We start from the raw sequence: 26,491 nt of genomic DNA, 5'->3' as shown, positions 1-26,491 counted from the left end.
TTGTTTTAATTTCAATTACTATCACTGTTAGTGAGTTTGGGCATTTTTCAAATGTTATTGTCTCCGTAATTTCTTCTCTAAAATGCCTCTTATCATTTGTTCATTTTTTCCCCTTTCATCTTTCTATATACTGTTTTGGAGGAGCTTTTTAGCTCTGATGGATGTTAACTCTTTGTCTTTTCTATGTGTTGCAAATATTTTCCCACAGTCTTCATTTGACTTTTAAATTTGTTCATGTGAGCTGATTTTGCCAAGTAAAAGTTTTGACTTTTTAACTATTCCAATCTGTCAACCTTTTCCTTTATGGTTTCCGGGCCTCCTGTGGGCCTCAGAAAGCTCTCCCCACTCCCCATTAGTGAAAATATGGAGAATGTGCTTACTTAGAGCACGAGATGGTCCAACTCAGAGGCAACAGCAACAGAATTGATAGGATGCCAAGGAAAATCACCCTGAACCCTGTGAGGAATCTGCCGAGCCCACATTTCCCCTCCACTGTACTTTTCCAGCCTGTGGTTATTTGTTCTGCCTCTAGGCAGCCCTGACTTTCCACCAAGTTTGCCCCCTTCCCCTCTCATTCCTATGCAGAGAGCTGTTTGGTTTTCTGTCTTTGCTCTTGTTTTCCAGACTGTTATCTAAGTGGGGCTCCATTTACCTGTAGGTCTCCCCACTTGGGATTGGATGCAACATTACCAACAACATTTGCATCTTTCTGCACCCGCTTCTTGCTTACCCCTGCCCCCTTCCTTGAGTGAACGAGGAAAGCAGCCAAAAGCAGATGCTTGACACATCTGCCCCGGGTTGGCTCAGTTCCAGTGGGAAAGTTTGATGTTGCAAGCTTTTAATAGCCACTCCATTTCCCTGACTTACAATCACACAGGCTTCCTTGACTTCCTTCTAATTCATTAAGGACAAAAGCAAGCAAACTGAGTTTGCTCCGCTTGGGTCCCGGGGGAACCAGCCCCAGGCCTGCAGATGACATAAGAGCTTTTGTCCTGGGCCCCTTTCTCTGCCGCAACTGCCTCTTCCTGCCTCCCGGCTACCTTTTCTCTCTTGGCTAACTGAGCACAAGTGCTATTAAGTTTCTCTCCCTTGTGGGGTCAACCACAAGCCAACATCAAGGGTTATCATAGGAGGATTTTTGCCCCATCACAGTCTCTGTCAGAATCCAACATCAATTATATCCATTTCTTAAATATTCTCTGGGTAAATGTAGTATGCCTGTGTGCAAATGCAGCTTCTAAGACAAGCTCTCCAGCTGCCCATCACAAATACATCTTAGCCTTCCATACCTGAACTCCTCCTGTGCAGATATCTGGCACCCTGGCCCTCTCCTTAACTTTTCCAGGTTAGGGCAGGGGGTGCGGTGAGGATGAGTGCAGGGACGGAGGATTCAGTTCAAGGGCTAGGATTCCAAGTTTCAGTCCTCAAAGCCTGGGAGGCATACAGCCCATGGGGACCTCTGGACCCACTGCATGGGAGGGCACTTCCTCCTGGCCTCTGCCTTGGAAGAGCACTGCTTCCCCGGGGACTCTGCTGGTGAGCAATGCAGAGCAAGAGATGGAGGGTGCTTTCAGCTCTTCCTTTTGTCTTGATTATTCATATTTTCTGACTTTTTCCTCCTGAAATTCTAAATATTGTTTCTAATAAAATACAGTTTTACTCTAAATTCAAAAATATGTTATCCTCAGAGAAGCTCTCAAAACTTCCAGGAAGACTTTAAAGGAAACTACACGGACATTTAAATGAGTTTGCAAGTCCTCCAACACTTGGGAAGCTCTGGCTAAATGTCAGAGCTTGATAACAACTGTTATCATTATCAGTATTATTATTACTACTATTATCCTGGAAAAGCAATATTTTTAGGGTAAGAGTAGGGTTAACATTGACTGAGGAGCACAGAGCCGATTCTAGGGTTAGGGGTGCTTCTCAGGGACCATGAAATCTGCTCAAGTTTGCATGTTTATGTTTGGGAGCCAAAAGAGTTTTTCATCTAGTAAGTTTTCCAGCAGCATGGCTTCTGATATCTTGATGTTTTTCCCTGTGGCCTGGGTTATAGACAAATAATTCAGGGGGAGAAAAAAGAATCTTTCTAAACATAAAACACTGGAGAGAGACTAGAAAAATCGAGAGAGAACTGGGAAGAGACCAGAAGACTGACTTCCTAGCTGATACTGAAGCAAAAAAAAAAAAAAGATCATTGGTCTTTTGACTCCTGAGAGGCATACTTACCATCCATAATTCTGATTTTAGATATTCTGTCCCTTTACTTCAACAAATACAGTCAAAGATTCTGATATTTACATTAGAAAACATGACCATCGCACATCTCCTTAAACACCAGGAAACTTCCAAAGGACGCATGATTTCCTCTGTTCAACAATGCATTGTAAATCTTATACACCCAAATCTTTTGAAGTTTCCTGTCACCAAAAGGAGGCAAGAAGCAGCATTCAGTGGCACACAAGTTGTTGAAAATGCATTTCAACCAGAGGATGCCATTGCGGCTGTGGCTTCATGCCTCAAGCTCACACACAGGGCTTCTGCTGTTTGGGGTGCCAGAAACCCTGCTAGGGATCCAAGTTTTCAAGGCTAATGAAGATGATTTAGATGTGATGTCTGAAAAAACCATGTGGCATAAAGCCTTTCCTGTATGAAATCCTGGCACAGCTGCTCAGTAAAATGTGAGTGGGTGGGGATGAGGGGGTGTGAGAAGGCATGATGCCATCAGGCAGAGCTGGCCATAAAGAAGGAGTCTGAGAGTCCAACTCCATTTTTTGTCTTAACTTTATCAATCTCATCTTTTTTTTTTTAAAGCTCTATTTTAAAAACTTGGCGATTCATACAATAAAGCATGCCTCTATGCCGAAGTAGTAATATTTACTTTTAAAATGTGGAATTTAAGATAACCGTATTAACATGAGAGAACATAATTAATGGAACAAATGGCTGTTGATCACCTAGTTAATCAAATAAACTTGAACCTTGGGAGAAAATTTGGGAGATTGTGATCCAATCATTCCTTCTTTTCATGAAGTACCAGGAAAACCTGAATAATTCCTGAAGGAACATTTGAGAGCATACATATTCATTGGTCATGAGTTTAATGTAAATATTTATTAGTCATGAGGAACCTAGAATCTACCAAAAGAAAAAGATGTATAGCCTTTTACCTTACAATCTTTGCTCTTAAACCTAACTTTTCAAACCCCCTCGAGACAGGCAAGCCCACTACAATCCCTCCCTAAGCCTAGTGGTCTGAGGGCCTGACCTCACAGGTGAGCTCATGCTTAATGATTTCTCTTGGCTTCTTTTTGCAGAGGGAGCATGCCAAGGCTCTGAGGTAACAAGAAGCATGACTGTATCCCCATCAGGTTGATTTCTAAAGTTAAGGCAGCAATTGTAAAACATGCTGTATTTTCCTGATGGTTATATTAATGCTGTTTTCAAAGTTAAAACAGTGATATGGACTGATATAAACTTTTGGAAGCTTGACACATTTGCAGGAAAGCCTGTAAGGACATGTTCAGAGCAGAAAGAGAGTTGCTACCTTTATATTCACTAAGAGGACCTGTGGTGAGAGCCCCATGTCTTAGCCCATCCTGTCAACAGCAAGGGCTGAGCACTTGATGGCACGGAAGCAAAACATGCTCTATTCTAAGGAAACTTCAGACACAGGAAGAGTTTATACTTGGAATTGTTGTTGTTCAGTTTGCCCAGTCGTGTCCGACTCTGCAACCCCATGGACTGCAGCACACCAGGCCTCCCTATCCCTCACCATCTCCCGAAGTTTGCCCAAGTTCATACCCATTGCATTGGTGATGCCGTCTAGCCATCTCATCTTCTGACTCCCTCTTCTCCTTCTGCCCTCAATCTTTCCCAGCATCAGGGACTTATCTAATGAGTTGGCTGTTCGCATGAGAAGACCAAAATACTGGTGCTTCAGCATCAGTCCTTCCAATGAGTACTCAGGTTTGATTTCCCCTGTGGTTGACTGGTTTGATCTTCTTGCTTCCAAGAGACTTTCAGAAGTCTTCTCCAGCACCACAGTTCGAAGGCATCAATTTTTTGGCATTCTGCCTTCTTTATGGTCCAGCTCTCACTGGGAATATCATCGCCGTGACTATGTGGACCTTTGTCTGTATGCTTGGAGTTAGGACCATAATTTCCCTGCATATTACTGATTTTCTATAAAGGGTCACTTTCTAGATTTTTTTTTAAGTCTAAGGTTTATACGAAGTGCTTTATTATGCATGAAGCATTACATATGTGTTTTATTTTTCCCTCCTCATAAAACTCCTATTGGTCAGTTTTACTATTGTCCTTATATTATAAATGAGAAAATGAGGCATAGAAAAGTTAAGTAGATTTTCCAAAGTCACACAGCAATAAATGGCAACAGTGAGAATGAAAGATAGCAATGTCCATGCTCCTCTGAGACTCTTTTTCAGGGTCTAATTTACAAAGAACTTTCTCACATGTAATCCCAGGTAAACATGGAAACAGTCCTGTACATTAAATATTATTGTCCTCATCTTGAAACTAGTAAGGTTATAACATATTTAGGTCCATTACCTTTTTAAGTAAATCATTTTTAAATGCCAAACAGTTGCATGACCATTAAAAACTCTTAAATATAGTATTTTTCATATAGTATGTTTTAAGTATTCATCATCTAAGAAAATGTTAATGTTCAATTTTAACATGAAATTTTGCCAACTGCCTTTCTGAATAAGTTGCCAGATTTAACAAATAAAAATACAGAATGCCTAGTTAAATTTGAATTTTGGATAAACAGCAAACGATTTGCATGGGGCATACTTGTACTAAAAAAGTAGTCATTATTTATTTGAAATTCAAATTTAATTGGGCATCCTGAATTTTATCTGGCAATCCTTTTTCTGTGGAGACATATTTAGTGTGCCATAAATAAGGAAATTTTAAGCCAATTGAAAAAGATTAAAAGATTATTCTTTTGTCATCAGCAACATTTGTATTAAGGATAAAGATTAAAAGACTATTCTTTTGTCATCAGCAACATTTGTATTAAGGACATTATCTGTATAAGGATATTACCTGCCCACCTACTATACAGTTGTGTGGACTGGTTTCTGTCTTCCAGAAGTTTACACTCCAAATAGTCATTACACTGTAAAAATAGTAGTGTCAATGATTCTTTCATATGAATTTAGTTCTAGCTACTAAAAATAATAGGAAGTGCCATTTGTATAGTTTTTGATGATTAGTACTAATTTAAGATTCACAAAATCTTATGAGGGCTGTGGGTATTCCCATTTCACAGTTAGATAAAAAGAGACTAAAATGTTATTTGTCTAAGGAAACAAAGGTAATAAGTCTCTTGATTCCAGACTTGCTCATCTTTCCTCTACATTCTACAGGACCATGCTTCTCAGAGCAGCGGGCCAGCCATGGAGGGGAACACAGGGAGGTGATGCCAGATAACCATGAATGCCTGGTCTTTCCGGGTACTTTGATGATAATGCCAGATCCTGGTGCCCCAGACAGCAGTACATGATTCTCCAAGAAGAGTCTTCAGGTTGGCCTCAAGCCCTACAGACTCTGTTAATGGAGGCAGCAGGGCCAGTTCTGGTGAACAGCCTGGAAAGCAAATTTGTTGGGGCAAAAAGTAAGTAATTCAGGAAAAGCCCAGGTTCTTTAGAGGTGGTCTGACCTCCATTGAGGTCACAGTTTTCTAAGTGGATATGATGGTTACCTTCATGTGTCAACTTGAGTGGGTCATAAGTTTCATAGATGCTTGGTCAAACATTATTCTGAGTGTTTCTGTGACAGTGATTTTGGATGTGTTTAATATTTAAATCAATAAACTTAGTGAAGCAAACTACCCTTCTTAGTGTGTGGACCTCAAATCACGTGAAGGCCTGAGTAGAAGGAAAGACTGATACTCTCCAAATAGGAAAGGACTCCTCCTTCCTGATTGGCTTCAAGCTGGAAAATGCATTTTTTTCCTGCCTTTGCTGCTGCTGCTAAGTCACGTCAGTCGTGTCCGACTCTGTGCGACCCCATAGACGGCAGCCCACCAGGCTCCTGTCCATGGGATTCTCCAGGCAAAAACACTGGAGTGGGTTGCCATTTCCTTCCCCTGCCTTTGCACCTCAAGTGAAACAGTGACTTTCTTGGATGTCAAGCCTGTTGGCCTTTGCCTTGGAACCACACCAGTAGCTTTCCTGGAGCTCCAGCCTGCTAACTGCAGATCTGGGGACTTGTCAGCCTCCATAATCACATGAGCCAACTTCTCACAACGAATACATACATATGTATATATATAAAGCAAAAGTGAAAGTCACTCAGTTGTGTCCAACTCTTTGCAACCTCATGGACTGTAGCCCACCAGGCTCCTCTGTCCATTGAATTCTCCAGGCAAGAATACTAGAGTGGATAGCCATTCCCTTCTCTAGGGGACCTTCTCAACCCTGGGATTGAACCCAGATCTCCTGCATTACAGGCAGATTCTTTACCATCTGGGCCACCAGGGAAGCCCATGTATTTTTATGTGTGTGCGCGTGTGTGTTTGTGTGTCTCTCTGTGTGTGTATATACATATAATTCTATTTCTCTGGAGAACCATAACTCAGTGGACGGATGTCCACATAATCTTCCTATGTGAATGTCCACCTTACCATCTCTACATCTGACAAGGAAAGCAAATGGGTCTTCCCTTTCTCAAAAATGCAGGATGGCTTTATTCCATAGGAGCTCCCCCTGTCCTGTCCAGACTGCAGTTAAAAAACCTGTTATTTCAGGATCATTCAAGGAGCCAGGTCAGAGATTTTTAAACATTAAATTGATATCAAATCTATTTTTAAGCTTGTAAAGAATCTCAGTATAAAAGTGGATAAAAAGGGGATTAACTGGAGTGAGATTGGCAGCCCAGGGGCAGAGTGGGGTTGCCTGGAGTTCCTCTCCAGTACTGGTAGCTCCTTACTCAGGGCCTCTGTAGGTTTTATTTCCATCATATGGAGCAGAACTTTATTCTACTTACTTTCTAATGTAACTTTTCTTCTTGAAAAAGAAACTTACTGTACAAGTTACACATGCTTACTGTAGAAGATACAAATGTGCCTTCATAAAAAGATACAAATTTTTCCTTCATAAAAGGAAAAATTACCCATTATCTAAAATTCTACCAATCAGAGAAAACTAATATTTTCCTGTTTCTGAATTGTTTGCGCATATACACACATGCATATTCACACTATATTTGCATAATACACATAGACCAAAGCCCTTTTGAAATAATTCATTTCAGAACAACTAATCATATAGAATTATAATGCATCCTTTCATCAAGAAATGGTAAAGTACAATTTATCTTGACTAAAAAACAATTTCATCTATTTCAGCTGACTTTCAATCATACAAACCAGAGCCTTTACATACAGATGAATTCTATCCTCTTCCTATCAGTTAACTAGCAAGACTATAAATTCTGTAATGCTGAAAATATTTTTTTTCAGATTGTCTAGAGCCCTTAGTTCATTTCTCTGAGTATTTCTAATTTCAGTAAACCTTTATTCTTTAGGAGTGAATCAAATGTCTGAAAATAGATATCCAGAGAAGAAGAAGAAGGAACAAGTTGGAGAGTGCAGATGGATGGCCCATTTAGGGTTGCAAACCCCAAATGAAGAAGGGTGAATCTGTTTGTATTTTTTCTTAACTTTCTTTGAGGTCAATCATACAGAGAAGGATAAAAAAAATTTCACCTGGCAGTATTTTTATACATATCACCTTCGAGGTACATTTTGGAAGATGATTGAGGGCCTTCAATTTTCTTCAATTTTCTTCCTGGGCTACTTCTCCAATCTTTCTTCCCACATGTTTTCAATCCTGATTCCCTAACAGCTCATCTGAATTTCATGAGTCCATGCTCTTGACATCCACTCATCTTCATCTGTAGAAAACATACTCCTATTTTGAGCCAGGGTCTCTCAAACATCAGTGTGAATCAGAAGCACATGGTGAGTTTGTAACAGCACAGTCAGTGGGGTCCAATCCCCCAAATGTTTGACTCAGTGGGTCAGGAATAGGAATGAAAATTTGCATTTTCAACACATTTCTAGTGATACTGATCTGTGGCCCACACTTGGAGGACAACTGCTTTGCAGTGCTTCTTGGACTTTGCTGCATCTACCATCACCCGAGCATCTTGCTAAAAGGAGAGCCTGATCCAGTAGTTCTGGGGTGGATCCCAAGGTTCTATTTTTCTAACAAGTTCCCACTTCGAGCAGTGTGATTGTGTGGCTCAGCTCAGAATACTGTTTTTTTGTTTTTTTTTTTTTTTAAGAGGAAGAGGGCCACCCCCCTCCTCCGTATCAGGGGTTGCCAAACTTGTCTGCACGTTGGAATCACATAGCAATCTTCAAAGTATACTGGTGCCTACGTCTCATGTCAGCTTATGTCTGGTCTGAGGTACAGCCTGGCCTTGGGAGTTTTAAAAGATCCTCGGGTGATTTTCAGGGGATCCTCAGGTGGTATGTATGGCATTGCTGACTAGATGGATGTGAGTTTGAGCAGGCTCCAGGAGTTAGGGAAGACCGGCGTGCTGCATGCAGTCCATGGGGTTGCAAAGTCAGACACGACTGAGCCACTGAACTGAACAGGTGATTCTAATAATCCAAACATGCTTAGGAACCACTGTTTTAAATCCTCAAACTACCTGCCACCTCCATTTTATTTTCACTACAGGTATTGGCAGCTTGTTGTCTTTTGTCTTCACTTTCATCCAATCTGCCCTACTGCACTGAAACTGCAAGTCCATGTGCCCCAGGCAGTGAGGCCAAACAATACCAAAGCATTAGAGTTTGGAACAGAGAAAGGTTTATTGAGGGCCATGCAAGGAGACCGGAGAAGGCAATGGAACCCCACTCCAGTACTCTTGCTTGGAAAATCCCATGGACAAAGGAGCCTGTTAGGCTGCAGTCCATGGGGTCGCGAAGAGTCGGACACGACTGAGCGACTTCACTTTCACTTTTCACTTTCATGCATTGGAGAAGGAAATGGCAACCCACTCCAGTGTTCTTGCCTGGAGAATCCCAGGGACGGGGGAGCCTGGTGGGCTACCGTCTATGGGGTTGCACAGAGTCGGACACGACTGAAGTGACTTAGCATAGCATAGCATAGCATAGCATGCAAGGAGACAGGAGGTTCATGCCTTAAAAAGCCCCAAATCCCCCAAACCTCTTAGCAAAACCCTTTCCTTGCAAAGGTTTGGGAGAGTTAGTTACAAACTGGTTAGTTGTTACAAACTTCTTGGTATCAGAGCCTTTGTTCTAGAGGTCAGGTCACGTTCAGGTAATGATGTTTCTGTAAATCTCCAGCTAATGAATGTTATCCTCTGTCCTGACAAGAAAGGGGGAGGTCCGGAGGCACAGCTTTCCTCTCAGAGGTCCTGGTCCTGGCTAAAAGGAGGCAAGGCTCAGCGGGTGGCTTCCTCAAGGCCAGGTCCCCAGACCCTGCCCAGCTGTCATCGCTGACAGAGCCAGACACCCAGGACCCAACTGGCCCTCAGGCTCCTGAGGCCGCCCATATGGTGGAGACCAGGTCCCACAGGCTGCATCCCATGCGGACCCTGCTGCCATTAGGCCGCAGAGACAGGAATGGTGGGGGAGGTTCACTGCTGCCTCCGGGACTGGACCGCGCCACTGGGCGGCTGTGGTGAGAGCTCTGGAGCCCTGCAGGACACGGCCCCCAGCCTGTTCTCTGGGCCCCCCCAGCTCACAGGCTGGCCTGAGGCAGGGTGAACCGGAGGGTCCTGAGGAGAAGGCTGGTATCTGCCTCTTACCTCACTCTCCGCCTGATGACCACCACCGTTGGCTGAATGGAACCACTAACTGGCTCATTGATGGTTGTTTGTGGGAGGGGCCCAGTGTCAACCAATGGCTGAACAGAACCACTAACGGTCACTCAATGACAGCCACTTGATGGAGGGGCCCACGAGCACTGATCAATGGCTGAACAGGACCACTAATATCCCTGGGTAATTAACCACTAATTTCCCAGTAATTGGAGGAGGTGGGGGGAAATGCTGCACAGCCACAGACAGGGCTACGTTCTGTTACACTACCAGCTCATTCACCCTCCTCAATGCAGGAATGTAGTCTGTTTCTTTCAGTGTCTGACTCACACTTGTTGTTCAGTCACTACGTCATGGCCAACTCTTTGCAACCCCGTGAACTGCAGCATGGCAGTCTTCCCTGTCCTTCACTATCTCCTGGAGTTTGCTTAAACTCATGTGCATTGATTTGGTGATGCCATCCAACCATCTCATTCTCTGTCACCCTCCCTTTTCTCCTGCCTTCAGTCTTTCCCATCATCAGGGTCTTTTCCAGTGAGTCAGGTCTTTGCATCAGGTGGCCAAAGTATTGGGGCTTCAGCATCAGTCACACACTAGCAGTGAATAAATGTTTGTTGAATAAAAAAGTGACAAAATATTATAAATAAAAATGAATTTGTAAAAAATATTACCCTAGTCGCCAGCCCCAGGTAGAGTAGGGTCTTCCCCAAAGTATTTCATCTAAAGATAAATTGTCTTTCTCATAATAGACTCACAGGGACTACTGTTCTTCACGTCTTCAACTTCTAACTCATTTACCCTATGAATTCCAGCAAGAAACTTTTCTCATACAGCTTTTATTTCACATAGTTGAGTTTTTCACTTGCTACTACAGACTTGCTAAGGCACCCAGCTCAACCCCAGGATCCAGGAACACATTACTGCCTGCTCCTCAGATTATGAAAGAGCAGGAACAGAGCCCACCTCAAGTTTGTCCACTGACCTTCTCCGGCAGAGATCTCTGTCCTTCTGTATAGGCCCTGGAGCTTTTTACCCCAGTGCCAAAGGGTCCTTACTGGCAGCCAAATGTCACTGAAAAAATGGAGTTCATTCTCTTTCCCATCATACTTTTCCCTTTCAGATCCCTCAGTAACTGCAGACGTAACCACTGAGTATAGGCAGCTGAAGCCTGGATCTCAAGGTCCCGTGTGTTGTGATTAATTGAAGGCTTCTGTGGGTTTGTTAAGTAAGTATGGTTTCTTAGGGTCCATCAGCTTTGTAATCACACCTGGAAAGGGCAAAACTTCTTCATTCTGTATTTTTTCTCAGAGAACTAGTAAGTCTTGTAGTCACTCTCTGTGCCAGTAGATATTACACGTTTCCAGGTCCTCAGGCTGCTTCCTGATTTTGGAACAGGTTTGTGTAAAGTCCTGACATTGCACTTACTGCTGAGAATGGTGCTGAGGCCCTGCAGCATCACGAGTTAGAAGACAGCTGCTCATATCAAAAAGCCAAATCCCCACCAGTTTAAACAAGTAGGATTTTTTTCCTGACCGCCCCCCTTATCTAACAAGATGTATGTCTAACTGCTGTGGCTGCTGCTAAGTCGCTTCAGTCGTGTCCGACTCTGTGCAACCCCACAGACGGCAGCCCACCAGGCTTCCACGTCCCTGGGATTCTCCAGGCAAGAACGCTGGAGTGGGTTGCCATTTCCTCCTCCAATGCATGAAAGTGAAAAGTGAAAGTGAAGTCGCTCAGTCGTGTCCGACTCTTAGCGACCCCATGGACTGCAGCCTACCAGGCTCCTCCATCCATGGGATTTTCCAGGCAAGAGTACTGGAGTGGGGTACCATTGCCTTCTCCATATGTCTAACACTGCAACTCAAAGTGCCCTTAGAAGCAAGACTTCTATTTTCTGCTCTACTCTCCTTAATAAGAAAACATTGCAAAACTAATACAATTTTGTAAAGTTTAAAAATAAAATAAAATTTAAAAAAAATTAAAAAAAACAAAAAAAAAACAAACAAACAAAAAAGAAAACATTATCATCTCCTTGTTACGAGATGGCTGCTGTATCTGTGGGTTTCGTGTCCTTAATTCTAGACAGAAAGAATAAGGAAGAAGGAAGCATCACCCCTTCCAGAATTTCCAAGAAACTCTGAGCTGATGTCACAAGGCTATATTCAGCTGCAAGAGAGTCAGGTAAAGAGTATTTTCAGTTGGGCACAGGGCCGACCTATCCATTTAGGCACAGTGCCTAGAGCTCATCATATTAATCCTTTTAGGATCCTCCAAAAATATCATTTTACTTTCTTTTAAAATCAAAAGGGAAAAAGACTATACTGAATATGAATATACAACAATGAATCTAGTCTGAATTGTTTGTCTTTATACCAATGAAGTTGTGAATTCAATTTTAACTTTTAAATAGAGAAGGGGTCCGCAAAGGCCAAAGCATCTAAGGATGATGAGAATCACAACACAGCCATGATTGGGATGATCCCATTGGATTCCAAACTGGAATGATGCCACACTGGCATGCTACTGTCTTTTTTCCGTCACCCAGAAAGCAGATTTCATAAGACTATGAGCTTTACAAAATTAATATGCATAAATAATAACATCATTCTCACCAGAGAGATATTGCCTACTACAAATATTGACTAGTGATTATCAGTTTTTCTGAAAGGTATATAAGTAATTTTTCTTTCAAAATAAGATGCTATTGTGCAATGCTACATTTCTTGACCTCATTTTCCAAACCAAGAAATTTTAATAGCTTCACCCTTTGGCTGCCCATGGTTTGTCATTGCCCAATCTGTTAATTCCTTTCCTTGGTGTTTTGCCAGTAAATTGGGGATTACTTAGACTAGTGACTGCTGTAAAGTATGTGCTTTCTAGTTACCTGACTACCTGCACAGCCTGTCACCTTGGCCCTTCCCCAAAAGACCATTTAAGGAGGAGCTGTTTTTAGCAATTACTGTATTTTCATTTGTGGTTAGAAAAGAGTGGGTTTTTCTCTTCTCCACAAACATTTGGCCACCAATTGCCAAGAGTATCACTTGTGAGTCATTTTGAAGAGCTGTTGGCCCTTAATTGTTTCCAGATGACATTTGAAATGGATGATGTAGAGGAATTCATTTCCTATTCTCAGAGCACCAAGAATAAGCTTAGCACCTCAAAGCATTCCACTTGAAACCTTTTACAGAGAGCATGTGCCCCATACAGCCCATGTACAGGGAATTTGTTCCTAAAGAGGTGGCTTCTGTTGACAGTACTAATGCAGAATCCTTGAAGCAGAGACAGTCTCTCGTTCAACTCGGTCCTCTCATGGTGATGCAATCGCCATAGTGGCCTCTTAAGCCTCTCACTGAATCTTAATCCAAATTAATTAAATTGCCCACCTTAAAACCATTTTATGTTTCCAAAATCAATTCAGGATAATAGGTTTTTCCTGGGGGAAAAAACAAACTATCATTATGTATGATCCTGGCTAAGAGGAATGCCAGTATCCATATAAGAAAGATACGGTCAGCATCATGTTCTCTTAGACAAAAGGAGAGCCCTGGAATCAGCTTAGGAAGGAAAAGTAAAGAGAATAAAGGTTAAAAAAGAAAACAACTCTTTCTGAGAGATGAGGTTAATGGTTAAATTGTTTCACTTTCTAAACACAGGTTCTTCACCTAAAAATTGAAGGTAACATTGCCGGTGTGTGCGCTTGGTTGCTCAGTTGTGTCCAATTCTTTGCGACCCCATGGACTGTAGCCTGCCAGGCTCCTCTGTCCATGGGGGTTCTCCAGGCAAGAATACTGGAGTGGGTTGCCATGCCCTCCTCCAGGGGAACTTCCCAACCCAGGTCACCTGCATTGCATGTGGATTCTTTACAGTCTGAGCCACCAGGGAAGTCTACTTCAGAATAAATTGTGATGAAGACCAATCAAGATAATTTTTGTAAAGCAATAGGGCAATGCCTCTCACATTTTAAGACCCCAATTGATGGTGTCTGTATCTTTACTGGGCTCCCCTCATAGCTCAGTTGGTAAAGAATCCACCTGCAATCCAGGAGATCCTGGTTCAATTCCTGGGTCAGGAAGATCTGATGGAGAAGGGATAGGCTACCCACTCCAGTATTCTTGGGCTTCCCTTGTGGCTCAGCTGGTAAACTGCCCACAATACAGGAGACCTGGGTTCGATCCCTGGGTTGGGAAGATCCCCTGGAGAAGTGATAGGCTACCCACTCCAGTATTCTGGCCTGAAGAATTCCATGGACTGTATAATCCATGGGGTTGCAAAGAGTGGCCTCTTTAGCCACAGACGAGCGACTTTCACTTAGATCTTTACTACTTTTATAGATGCTGCTGTTGTTATTTTTACAGTGAAGTGGAATTACCAGTCTAGCTTAGGAGGTCTATTTTATGGTTGTAATCATTATGGTAGGGGTGTTGCAAGATTATAATTAGGAAAGAAGAATATGAGAAAAGCATATACTTTTGAGTGATGTCTCTCCTTATCCCTAAATGTTCTTCTTTCATGGGGAAACATTTCTTATTTGTTCACAACTTTCAGCCACCATGAAGAAACCCTCTGGGAAAGCAATACTCTAAGGCATGATTCTTTCACCCTCTACTAAACCCAGGAATGGAGTCTCTTACACATCACAGACATTTTGTGATTTTTTTTTTAAGATTCATTTTTAATTAATGAATCTCACATACTGTCTCCTATCTAACTACTCCTTTTAGTTACACAACTACGTGCCAGACTCTGGGAAATGAAGCACAGAGTCATAAAGTTGCCTTGCTGTGGGGGTGGGGGTGTCACACCCTGGGAGTGGGTGTGAGGCTATCCTATAAAGGGTGGGATTTTCCTCTGTCGACCATACACCCAGGGAGAAAATAAATCATGCTTTGATCCCAACTTTATAAAGAAGAACTATTCCCTTTTCTTTGGGACTGAGCTGACAGTCACTCACCTGTCAGTGAGACTGACAGGTCTCCACTCTGGCTAAAGGAGAATAAGCTTAGTCATGTGCACAGAGGTCAGGAGATCCCTTCATGACAGGGTATAGGGAGCTCAGGACCAAGACCGCCTACGGAAGCCCCTAGGATGAGATTCCAGAAGACATCCTGTCTAGAAACCAGTTTTAAATTTTCTCTTTTTTTGCATCATCATTGCCTCCTCTTATATCTAATATCTCAATAAGCCTTTGTTAAACATTGACACAGACTCCCTGATACTTGGAGGAACTATTCATGCCCATTTTGGAGCCTAAGAAAATAAAGGTGGCTCAGATGGTAAAAAAATCTGCCTGCAATGCAGGAGACCTGAGTTTGATCCCTGGGTTGGGAAGATCCCCTGGAGAAGAGAAAGGCTACCCCGTCGAGTATTCTTGCTTGGAGAATTCAATGGAGAGAGGAGCCCGGTGGGCTATAGTCTGCAGGGTCGTAAAGAGTCAGACATGACTGAGCAAATTTCACTTCACAAGTTACAAGATAGCAAAAGATGAATGATTAATAAACAAGGAATATCAGTCAGAGCAAGAAAGCCACCTGAAGGGTACAGGGGAGACCAATTCATTTAATGGAAAAGAAAAATCATTTCTAAGCAAATTCTCAAAATTCACCAGGGTGGTGAGGGGTAGAGAATATGAGAACATGAGATCTCCACAAGGCACAGGATGGGATTTCAGACTATCATTATTTATATATATATAGTTTTTGGAGTGGGGAGAGGGTTGTTTGTTTTACTGTCATTGTTGTTTGAATTAAAAGGAAAAGTTACCCAAAAAGCTAGAGAGTTTGCCAACACTGGAGCTGTCTTCATTTGCTAGGACCACCATAAAATGATAGTACAGACTGCATGATTTAAACAAAATGCGTTTTTCTCCCAGTCTGGAGGCTAGAAGTCTGAAGTCAAGGTGTCAGCAGGACTGGTTTCTTCTGAGGCCTCTTTCCTTTGCTTGCAGATGGCCACCTTCCTGCTGCAGACCTTCTCACGTAGCTCTCTGTGCTCACACAACCCTGGTGTCTCTCCAGCCTCTTGTAGGACACCAGTCCTGTAAGCCCCATGAGGAAACCCTAATAACCTCACAATCACCTCTTTAAAATTATCTGCAAATACAGTTGTATTCTGAGGTCCTGGAGCCTAGGGCTTCAACTTATGAATTTGGGAGGAACACAATTCAGGGGTTACTATAGATGTCAAAATGCAATTAACATCTAGGCCCTGAAGTCTCAAAAAAAAGGAGATACAGGTGACATCACCATCAGGGTAACAGCCTTTCTCCTCTTTATTCTGATCCTCTCTCTTGTCTGCAAACACCTCATTGGTTTTCACTGACTGTCTTTCTGAAAATCCTAAGCTATCTCCTTGATGCTAACTTCCTTGAAGATTTCCATAGAGAGGCTTCATTAGGGTTTGGTGGAATGGTGTGGCGGGAAGGACTGCAGGGTTAAAATCAGAAAATGAAAGAAGCCTCTGGTAGGCCCAGCAGGAAGAACATGGCTGAGAGATGCCTGGCTTGCTGCACAGAAATCTGCTTTCTGCACTCGACTTCCCAACTGCCTCTGGGACATCCACCACTTCATCCAAACACACTCAAGGCAAAGCACTCCAACATCGCTGCTCATTTCTCTGGCAGCTTTCCAGTGCTTCATTCCTTGTGTTAATAGTGGCCTAGAAAATTACACAAAGTATCCAGGATGTTCACATCATTTCAGTTCACTTTAGTCACTCAGTCGTGTCCAGCTCTTTGCGACCCCATGGACTGCAGCACGCCAGGCCTCCCTGTCCATCACCAACTCCCAGAGTTTACTCAAACTCATGCCCATTGAGTCAGTAATGCCATCCAACCATCTCATTCTCTGTTGTCCCCTTCTCCTCCCACCTTCAATCTTTCCCAGCATCAGGGTCATTTCCAATGAGTCAGCTCTTCGCATCAGGTGGCCAAAGTATTGAAGTTTCAGCTTCAACATCAGTCCTTTCAATGAATATTCAGGACTGATTTCCTTTAGAATGGACTGGTTGGATCTCCTTGCAGTCCAAGGGACTCTCAAGAGTCTTCTCCAACACCACAGCTCAAAAGCATCAATTCTTCGGCACTCAGCTTTCTTTATAGTCTAACTCTCGCACCCATACATGACTACTGGAAAAACCATAGCCTTGACTAGACGGACCTTTGTTGGTAAAGTAATGTCTCTGCTTTTTAATATGCTGTCTAGGTTGGTCATAACTTTCTTTCCAAGGAGTAAGCGTCTTAATTTCATGGCTGCAATCACCATCTACAGTGATTTTGGAGCCCCCCAAAATAAAGTCAGCCACTGTTTCCACTGTTTCTCCATCTATTTGCCATGAAGTGATGGGACTGGATGCCATGATCTTAGTTTTCTGAATGTTGAGCTATAAGCCAACTTTTTCACTCTCCTCTTTCACTTTCATCAAGAGGCTCTTTAGTTCTTCTTCACTTTCAGTCATAAGGGTGGTGTCATCTTCATATCTGAGGTTATCGATATTTCTCCTGGCAATCTTGATTCCAGCTTGTGCTTCCTCCAGCCCAGCGTTTCTTATGATGTACTCTGCATGTAAGTTAAATAAGTAGGGTGACAATATACAGCCTTGACATACTCCTTTTCTTATTTGGAACCAGTCTGTTGTTCCATGTCCAGTTCTAACTGTTGCTTCCTGACCTGCATACAGGTTTCTCAAGAGGCAGGTCAGGTGGTCTGGTATTCCCATCTCTTTCAGAATTTTCCATGTCAGAATGTTGACATACTATTTGCTTTACCATCTACTTCAAAGTTCCTCAGAGCTCTCTGAATTTTACTTTCTAGAACAAATATTCTTGGCATAAGCATAAAATATGCCCATGCAGTTATTTTTAATGGCAGCAGAAAGCAAGTTCTGGATTTTCAGGTTGGAAGCCAGCTGTCTTTTAGCAATGAACAATTAATGGCTACATAGTAATAAGTTTGGTTGGCACAGGCTTATTTCTTCAATTCACTGATACATAACAACAACCACAATGTATTAAAAAATGATCTTGTTTCTATTGAGTGATCTCCCTTTGCTCTTGTTCTTATGCTACAACTTAACTGGCATTGCCCCAGGTTCACCTTCAATTTCATTGATTGAAGATGACATCTAAGGAGACCAATTTGATTCACCAAAGCATAAAGCTGCTGCTGCTGCTAAGTCGCTTCAGTTGTGTCCGACTCTGTGCAACCCCATAGACGGCAGCCCACCAGGCTTTCCTGTCCCTGGGATTCTCCAGGCAAGAAATGCATGAAAGTGAAAAGTGAAAGTGAAGTCGCTCTGTCATGTCCGACTCTTAGTGACCCCATGGACTGCAGCCCAGCAGGCTCCTCCGTCCATAGGATTTTCCAGGCAAGAGTACTGGAGTGGGGTGCCATTGCCTTCTCCGAGAATACTCTAGATGGGACCAAAAGAAATGGTTCAGTTAAATCTTCCAGGAAAATTCCAGTGCAACATAACCATCAACATTTTCCAGGGCAGAAAGGCAGTGTTTCTGGTATATTTCACTGTCCGAAGGACTTTCCTGTGTCAAGTCACTCCCCTGTTGTAGTGCCTGAATTTGAATGAACTCTATATTACTGAATCCTCTGCCCCATAGCTAGTCTAAGGAAGAGGCCTGATATTCCAACAATTTGCAAGCAAATACACAGACTGAATTCTGAATGGTGACCCTGGATTCCCCTTGAAATTTTGATTTCCAGTGTTAGTCACAGCTCCAGCTGGAAGACTACTTAGCTTACGGCTGATTCAGGAATTCTTGCCTAACGGATGAAGACTTGTATGGTGCGTCCCTTGAAATCTGAAAATTAATGCTGGTCAAAATGCAAATTTCCAGGGGGAACCCTCTGCAACTGTTTGAAGCCCAGTTATTTTTCTCGTGATATGCTAGAATTTGGCTGGTCGCTTATTTTGGGCTACGTGCATACGACTGTGCTGTACTTCTGCATGGACGAGCACAGCACAGTGCCCTCATCCATCTGCGGCGTCCCATTCTGCTCTCTTTCCCTCAGTCTCCAGCAAGGACCCATGTCTTCGAGAAGACCATTCACCCAACAGTGCCCTCTGCCTCTCATCAGCAACTTAGCAGCATAATCAGGTTCCCTGATTTCTAGCTCAGGGTTCTTGATACTATACCAAGTGGCTCACAAGGGTTACTCCAATGTCCCACCCATCCCACAGGGCCACTCAAGCCTCCAGACTACACAAGTCAGCTGTCTGCATGCCACACCAAATAAGGTCTGAGGATGTGAGCTTTGCAGCCAAAAAACATGAAGCTGCTCGCTACTCTTCTTTCCCTGCCTCAAAAATTGTCCATTCCCCTCACCAGCCAGCCCTGGAGCAGCTAAAGGACATGACGTGGCTTTGCACGCTCATTCTATAGGGAACAAAGGGATACAAATTACAGCTCCTATTACTAGCCTCCTCAAATCCCTTCAGTGTTTCCCTGCAGAAGGTCACAACCCTTGGCTTGTTATTAGAGGCATCCTTTAGCATGCCCTGAACCTCCCTGCTTCCTCTCCACCCAGCAGCTCCTTACCCTGCCCCTTCTTGTCAGTGATGGATTCTTGCTCTTTGCTATCCCATTCCCCTTGGTAGAGCATCCCTCCCATCCTTCACTTAACTCTAGTTGAGCTACCAGACACATATTATTTTTCCAAGGCCTTGCCACAGAGGATCTCCTCCGCCTCCTCTCTGAGGTCATGTAAGCACTCCCTGCTCACAGAGCGTGTAAGGTCAGGTATTGTTTTGTGTCTCCCAGGCTCTCCTTCCTTACTGGCGCCCATGCTTTTTAATATCTATCAGACATACCTGATACTTTCTCACCTCTGTGCCTTTTGCCCATGCTGCTCTCTTGCTGAGAATTCCATTTCTCATTTCTATCAGAATCCTAGCTATACATCAAAGTCAGTTGAAATACTATCTTCCATTTAACTGTCCCTAATCATCTGCATTCTAGTGCCAATTACCCCAAACTAAAACAACACCAATTTATACCTTTATAATCCTGGGAGGCAGAAGTCTGAAATGGCTTTCACTGGGCTACCATTAAACGATTGGCAGGTCTGTGTTCCTTCTGCAAGTTCTAGAAGCGGTTTCCTTGGCTTTCCCAAGCTTCTGGAAGCCACCCACACTCTTTCCATCTTCAAAGGCAGCAGGCGTGTATCTTTAAATCTCTCTCCACTTCTGCCATCGCACCACTCCTCACTGTCCCTCTGGTCTGCCTCTTATAAGAATTCTGTGATTACTCTGGGTTCATATGAATAGTCCCAGAAACCTCATCTCAAGATCTTTAATCATGTCTTCAAAGTCCTTTATACCTTTATATGTCCTTTATATGTAAAGTAACATATTCACAGGTTCTGGAGATTTCCCTAAAAGGGAATCTATCTTTTTCATTTCTATAACCTTATAACATTATGTTTGAGTATCTATAATTCAGGGTTCATCTAAGACTGTATCCTTAGGGCAGGGTAATAGCTTTTATTTAAAATTCAGGTAAAACTTTGTTTTTGGATACTGGTATTTGAACTTCATATTATTTTCACATGTCACAAAAGATTATTTTTTTCTTTTTCTTTTTGTATTGAAGTACTGTCAATATAATAAGATATTACATTAGTTCCAGGTGTACAATATAGTGACCCAACATTTATATACATTATAATCTGATCACCATGATAGGTTTAGTAAACAACTGTTACCATACAAATTTATTCCATCTTTATTGACTATAGTTCCTGTGCTGTACATTACCACCTCCATGTCATTACTGGAAGTTTGTATGTTCTAATCCCCTTTACCTGTTATATACAATCCACAACCCCCTCCTGTCTGTCAATCACTAGCTTGTTCTCTGTATCTGTGAGTCTGTTTCTATTTTAATATGTTTGTTGGTTTATATTCCACATATGAGTGAAATCATACAGTATTTATCTTTCTCTATCTGACTTATTTCTCTTAGCATAATTCCTTCTAGACCCTTCCATGTTGTCACAAAAGGCAAGATTTCATTCTTTTTTTTTATGCCTGAGTAATATTCTATTATATGTATTACTCCTGACAATTTCATTTCTTGAAACAGTCTAACCTCTCTTCTTCACTGCAATGTCCACATACAGGCACAAAGATAATTTACATAAGTATGATTATTATGGAAATATCTATAGTAATGAATAATTGGAAACAACTTAAAAGTCTATCAATATGATAGTTAAATTATGATATAGCAAAAAAGACAGAATATTAAGCAGACATTCAAAACAAGAGGGAGATGCATAAACAGGCATGGAAAACATTCACAATGTTTTAAGTTTTAAAAAAAAGCAAGTTTTATTCAGTACATATAAAACAATTTGGCTTTTTAAAACAAATTATATGTGTGTAATAGGTTATATATGCAAACAGAAGGATCTGGAAGATAGGTTATTACTTGCCTATGTGATTTTGGAACATTTTCACCCTCTCTGAACATTTGAACTTGATTTTACAGTTATGTTTTGCTTTGATGATTGGAAGAAAGGAGAGAAACCTGTTCTGAAAATACAGCAACAGATATTATGTGACTTCTGGAAACAAGGGAGGTCAATAATGGGCATTTGGTAAGAGACCAAAACATAAGACATTCTTCTTTCAGAGGAAACTGAAAGCTAAGGAAATCCTGCCTCATAATTATTGTTTTAGAAACTAACTGCTTTACACTTACTTTCTTTTCCACAAAATGCCAGCAGTCACATAAAAATGTTTCTCAATGATATTAGGATGTCATGATTCCACAGTTGTCTACATCTGACTCTTTCAGGTGCTTCTGCAGTGTGACAGTAAGCTTAAGGAAATCTCCCAGAATTCCCAGGTTGAGGAGTGAGGAAAAAACCCACCTTTTTGTTATTGAATTGGATACAAGCTTACAGGCAATATTAACAAAGGAATATTTTTAAGTAGATTTAATTAGACCATTCATGGTGTAAATTTCTTTTCATATAGCCCATTTGTTTCCTTAAATCTCTGTGTCTCTCTATATATTTCTTTTCTCCTATACTCCAGGATCTAATCAATTTAGAATTCTTTACACGTGATAATTCTTTGAATCGAGTTTGGCCACCAAAACAGCAGGATGCTATCAAACTTATTTTTGTATGTATGATTCCATATGTTTAAAAGTCAACATGCAAATATATGCAAAAATTCTAAAATTAAAAAAAAAAAACAAAAAAAAAACTCCCTGAACTTAATATGAGGCCTTATGGGTGGTTCCAGGTGTCTTGAAATTGGGTGGCTTGTGTGTGTGGGTGGGTGGTAGATGGTGAGTACCAACCTCATTCTCTTCTTTAAAGTTGCTAAAAATGAGATCTTACAGGAGACCAAGGAAATACATTCAATAATGCTTAACAAAGGTTTTCTAATTGACAGTTTTTTGTAGATGCTTTTTAAATGAACATAATTCCATTTACTTTTGTCAACAATACTGCCTCTGTTAACCCTGGAATGAGAACCACAAGATGACACCTTTATACTCTGTCTAGTACCATGATTCCTCTATTACAGAATAATAAATCCAATTATCTGTTTATTCAAAATTTCCATTGAACTCCATAGTATTCAAAAACACTGCTATTATATTTTCTGAGTCTCATTTCCATTATTGGCAATCTTCTCTGCATATGATGTCTTCTGCTATGATGAGGCTAAAATTTACCTTGCAAAATTCTTTGCTTAGTGTCATAATAAGAGTTACGCATTTACAAAACTTGGTGCTATTTATTTCTACTTAGAATCACCTGCTTCTCTCTGGAATCAAAGAACTCTTATAAGCAGTCAGTGTACTAAGGAAAATCAGTGTGCTTCCTTGCAAACACAAGGGAAAAAAAGAATGAAGGCAGGAATTCAAGTGGTGGGTTTTAAGGGATAATGGACAAGAGAATTCTAAGAGGTTTGGACTGCTGCAGGTATCTTCCCAGCTCTAGGAAGGCTCAAGCTTGCAGAGTACCACCCGTACTCCTACTTTCTAATCCCCAGCCTCCCACTCCTGTCCACATCCTCTCCTTCCCCTGACCTAGCACCTCCCCACCATGCCCACTCACCTTCTTACCACCTATCTGCATACTCACCTATAAAGGCGAGCTGACATAAAATTCAGGATGCGAATAAACGTGTTGTGGGGATAAAATCTCACTCATTTTTCATTTCTTGGCACATTCTAAGACGTAAAGTAACCTTCCCCAGGATGGAACATAAATGTGCCCTGTTCATCCCAGTCAGTGGATAAAGTAATTGTGTTTCTGAGGATGAAAACTGCCTTATTGGGAAAGTAAAGATAGTTTTTTTTGTAGTTGAAGATTTGCGCTCATGTTTAATCAGTATGAGTCAAGTCTCTTACCAATTGGGCCATTGAAGCCTTTTGTGAGAGAAAATAAAGAAATTTGAGCTTTTGGATAAAGCAGAAATTGGAGTGAAGTGAGGGAGGTTGAGAAGAAAGGGGACGAAGGAAGAATGGAGCCCTGAGTCAGGAGGATGTTCTACGGTGGTCAGGGTGGACCAGGAAAGGGACCAAGAAAAAGCCCTCCATGAAGAGGTTATCATAGGCATGTTAGCAAATATCTTTCCCAGTTGGAAGAAGAGATTTTCAAGATAGGTGGTTGGCCAGGGAGATTTAGAGTCACACATCTCAGACTGGTAGTCACAGATGCCCATACAAACTGGGGATTTGGAAAGGAGATCATGTTCTGTGACAGTGTTTTCCATAAGATAAAATGCATTTCTATTATAAGTATTATTCTAAACCAGAAAGAATGGATAGTGAGTGTAGACAGAGGCAGGGCAGGGCTTGGGTGTGGAGAGGGGTAGGTAGCAGCTGGGGGAAAGGGTCGGGCTTTTGGGAATACCAGAAAATAAGAACACAAAGAGAACAGTAGAAGCAGCAAAGTTATTAACAACCTTAAATACAGAAAGATCATTTTGCCAGAGTACAATTCAGATAAAAACTGGACAAGTTATTTTTAAGTATTCAAGGCAACTAGAGTTATTGATCCAGAGCCTATTTTTCACATCTTGATGCTAGAATTCATTTTGGTATGGTTTTATTTTTTAAAATATATACCTATTTTGTTTATGCTTGTTTTTTCAGACCTGGAAAATTTATATTCATGGATAAAAGAAAGCTGACGATAAGGTCAGTGATTCATCACAGATAATTATTGAGAAACTAACCTCGGAGACCAAAGACAGAGCTGGAGGATTCAGTGGGGGAGGGGCAATACAGAGGGAGGGAAGGACCTAAGTGTTTAAAAGGGAGACTATGGTAAATGCTGAAGACTAATCCATTTAATGTCTTTCTCAGGGGATTTTTCTGAGTTCGTGATGAAGCAGGAGGCAAACGTTTAGAGCCAGTCTGTGTCATAAAGAAAAGTCATGCCAAGATACGGTTTCCTTTTACGGCTATGATTACCCTACAGGTAGATGGGGGTGCTTTAGACCTAGTGAGGCCAGACTTAAGCAAGGCACTTGACAAAGTCTAAGTTCTGTCCTCATAATCAAGTCAGGGAAACAGAAGCAGCAGTGGCAAAAGCTAATCCTTAGACTAGTGCTGAAACAGTTGCTTAAGAGCAGCCTAGGAAGCTGTTAAAGGTCCAAGATGCCTGTGCCACGGTCCTTTAGACCCTGGAGTGGATTCCAGAAGTCAGGTTTTGGTAAGCTCCCCAGATGACGCCCAGGAGCAGACAGGGATGACATCTTTGAAGGAAGCTGACTGATAGACCAAAGGCAACCTGAAGAGAGATGTCCCAAGGTTCCATGCATGCTCCATTCCAGTCAAAACTCTCATCAATATCTCAGATAAGAATGAGAAGTTGATCACGTTCAAGGATAACATGAAACTGGACAAGATGGCAGAGTTACCATCCAAAATGATTTCAGCCTAAGTTTGACAAGATAAAAACCTAAGATTAGGTTAAAATAAGATTGTCAGTAAAATTTTCATATCACCTACAACTTCAAGTCATAGGAGAGACCTCCAAAATTCATTTTATTATTTGTAATTTTAGAAAGTCAATGAAAAATAATGCAGGGATCTGGCCTGGTCAGAGGTCTTTCAGCCTGGGCAGGAAGATGATTATGTATAGATAGACGTTGGGAGACAGAGAATCAATCATGTGGTCAATTTGGCACATGAATGGGGAGTTAACAGATTTCTATGAGCAGACTCAGGGAAAAAGACATAATGTGTGTGCCTTGAATCCAAAAATGTAGATACATGGCACGCCACTCTTAAAGTTATGGAATCAAGTATTAAAAAGGTGTACTGCATCTCATCAAGGTCCTGATTAAACACTCTAGTTATTAGTTAACTAGGATGGTACTTGCCCTCCTTAAAAGGTAAGCATCTTACAGTCTCAGAATTGAAAACTGAGTAGAGAAATATTGTAGAAAATTAAAACCCAATAATACTAATATTTTTGCATCAAGAAAACTTAAAATTCAATATTTTACACACTTATGTTAGGAATTGCATTTGAATGACAGCTTTGTAACTTCAGTGTAAATTGTCTGAAGTAATCGATTCAGATGTCTGGTTTGCAGTGGAATTCTTACTAACTATATAATACAATATTTCAACATTTAACTCATGGTTCATGATATTTATAAACTCAATTTATTAGATTTATATGAAATACTCAGTACTTGGAAAGTCTGCCAATCAGGCAATCAAATTAAATGGAAATAAAATATATTAAATTTATATATGCAATGTAAAATATGTGAAAGTATTTAATTAACTGGTTTTAAATGGATCAAATATTGTTCAAAGGCCATTAGAGTAACTGCTAAAACTGCTAGGCACAACTTGAATAACAGGATTTATAAACTGAATTTAGAACCTGAGGAAGAATGAAGTTATTAAAAAGTAGTGACTTTAATAAAGTGAATATCAATCTTTGAAAACAAAGTCAACACCTGAATAGTCTTTTATACATAGACAAGCTAGCCTTGAGTGAACCAAAATCTCACATCAGCTTGTCCAAAGTTGGGATGGCCCAGCAGCAAGTGTGAAAATGACGAGGGCTGGAGGCTGAGTCCTTGAAGCTCCACTGGTCTCAGGACGCTGAGTGTGCTGAGAGCGGCTGCGGTCTTGGGACTGAGCAGAGAGGTCCATGGTCAGAGAGGGAGCCCATCACTCCCCTCCACTCCACACGGGTCAGGTCCCTTGGTGTATCCTCCTCACTCTTGTAAACCTATCTCTAGAACCAATTGTTGCTGGCTGTCCCGAGCTGTTTGATCATTCACTGAGGTTCTTTTTAGTTTGTTTTTGTAGATAATGCAGATGTTTTGGCAGATAATAGAAATGGGTGAGATTAGTTGTCTCCCTACAAAGTCACTACTAAGTCATATTGAAAGCAGGTCTCCAAACAAATTCTTCCACATGTCTATCAGACGTCTAATAAGCAAACATCTATCAGTAAATAAGCACAAAACAGTTCATACAATCTATCCTTTTATGTCATCTGACCATACTTTTCAAAGAGAAGTTTCTAGAGGCAGATTCAACAATATTTTAGTGGCAGAAATCTGTGTTTCTTATGGAGGAGCTGGCTTCCAACACTGGCAGGGCTCTTATGAAGGCATGGGCTCAGACCTGTGAGGCAGCTTAGCAGAAACTAAA

General features: G+C 41.5%; 2 long non-coding RNA genes across 2 annotated transcripts in view; both read right to left on the bottom strand.

The window, feature by feature from the left end:
* Positions 1-20,054, bottom strand: part of LOC129620797 (uncharacterized) — a 33,086-nt gene extending 13,032 nt beyond the window's left edge. Inside the window, exon 1 of the long non-coding RNA XR_008698706.1 lies at positions 19,834-20,054. This is a non-coding gene — a long non-coding RNA (uncharacterized LOC129620797). The remainder of the gene's footprint in view (positions 1-19,833) is intronic.
* On the bottom strand, positions 5,368-10,984 carry LOC129620796 (uncharacterized). Its single transcript, XR_008698705.1, has 2 exons — positions 10,811-10,984; positions 5,368-5,616 (listed from the first exon to the last, which is right to left on the bottom strand). It is a non-coding gene; the product is annotated as an uncharacterized LOC129620796 (long non-coding RNA).
* Positions 20,055-26,491: the final 6,437 nt, after the last annotated feature.

The sequence above is a fragment of the Bubalus kerabau genome, chromosome 10 (genome assembly GCF_029407905.1).
Source record: "Bubalus kerabau isolate K-KA32 ecotype Philippines breed swamp buffalo chromosome 10, PCC_UOA_SB_1v2, whole genome shotgun sequence".
Classification (NCBI taxonomy): domain Eukaryota; kingdom Metazoa; phylum Chordata; class Mammalia; order Artiodactyla; family Bovidae; genus Bubalus; species Bubalus kerabau.
This window is presented reverse-complemented; position numbering and strand designations above follow the sequence as displayed.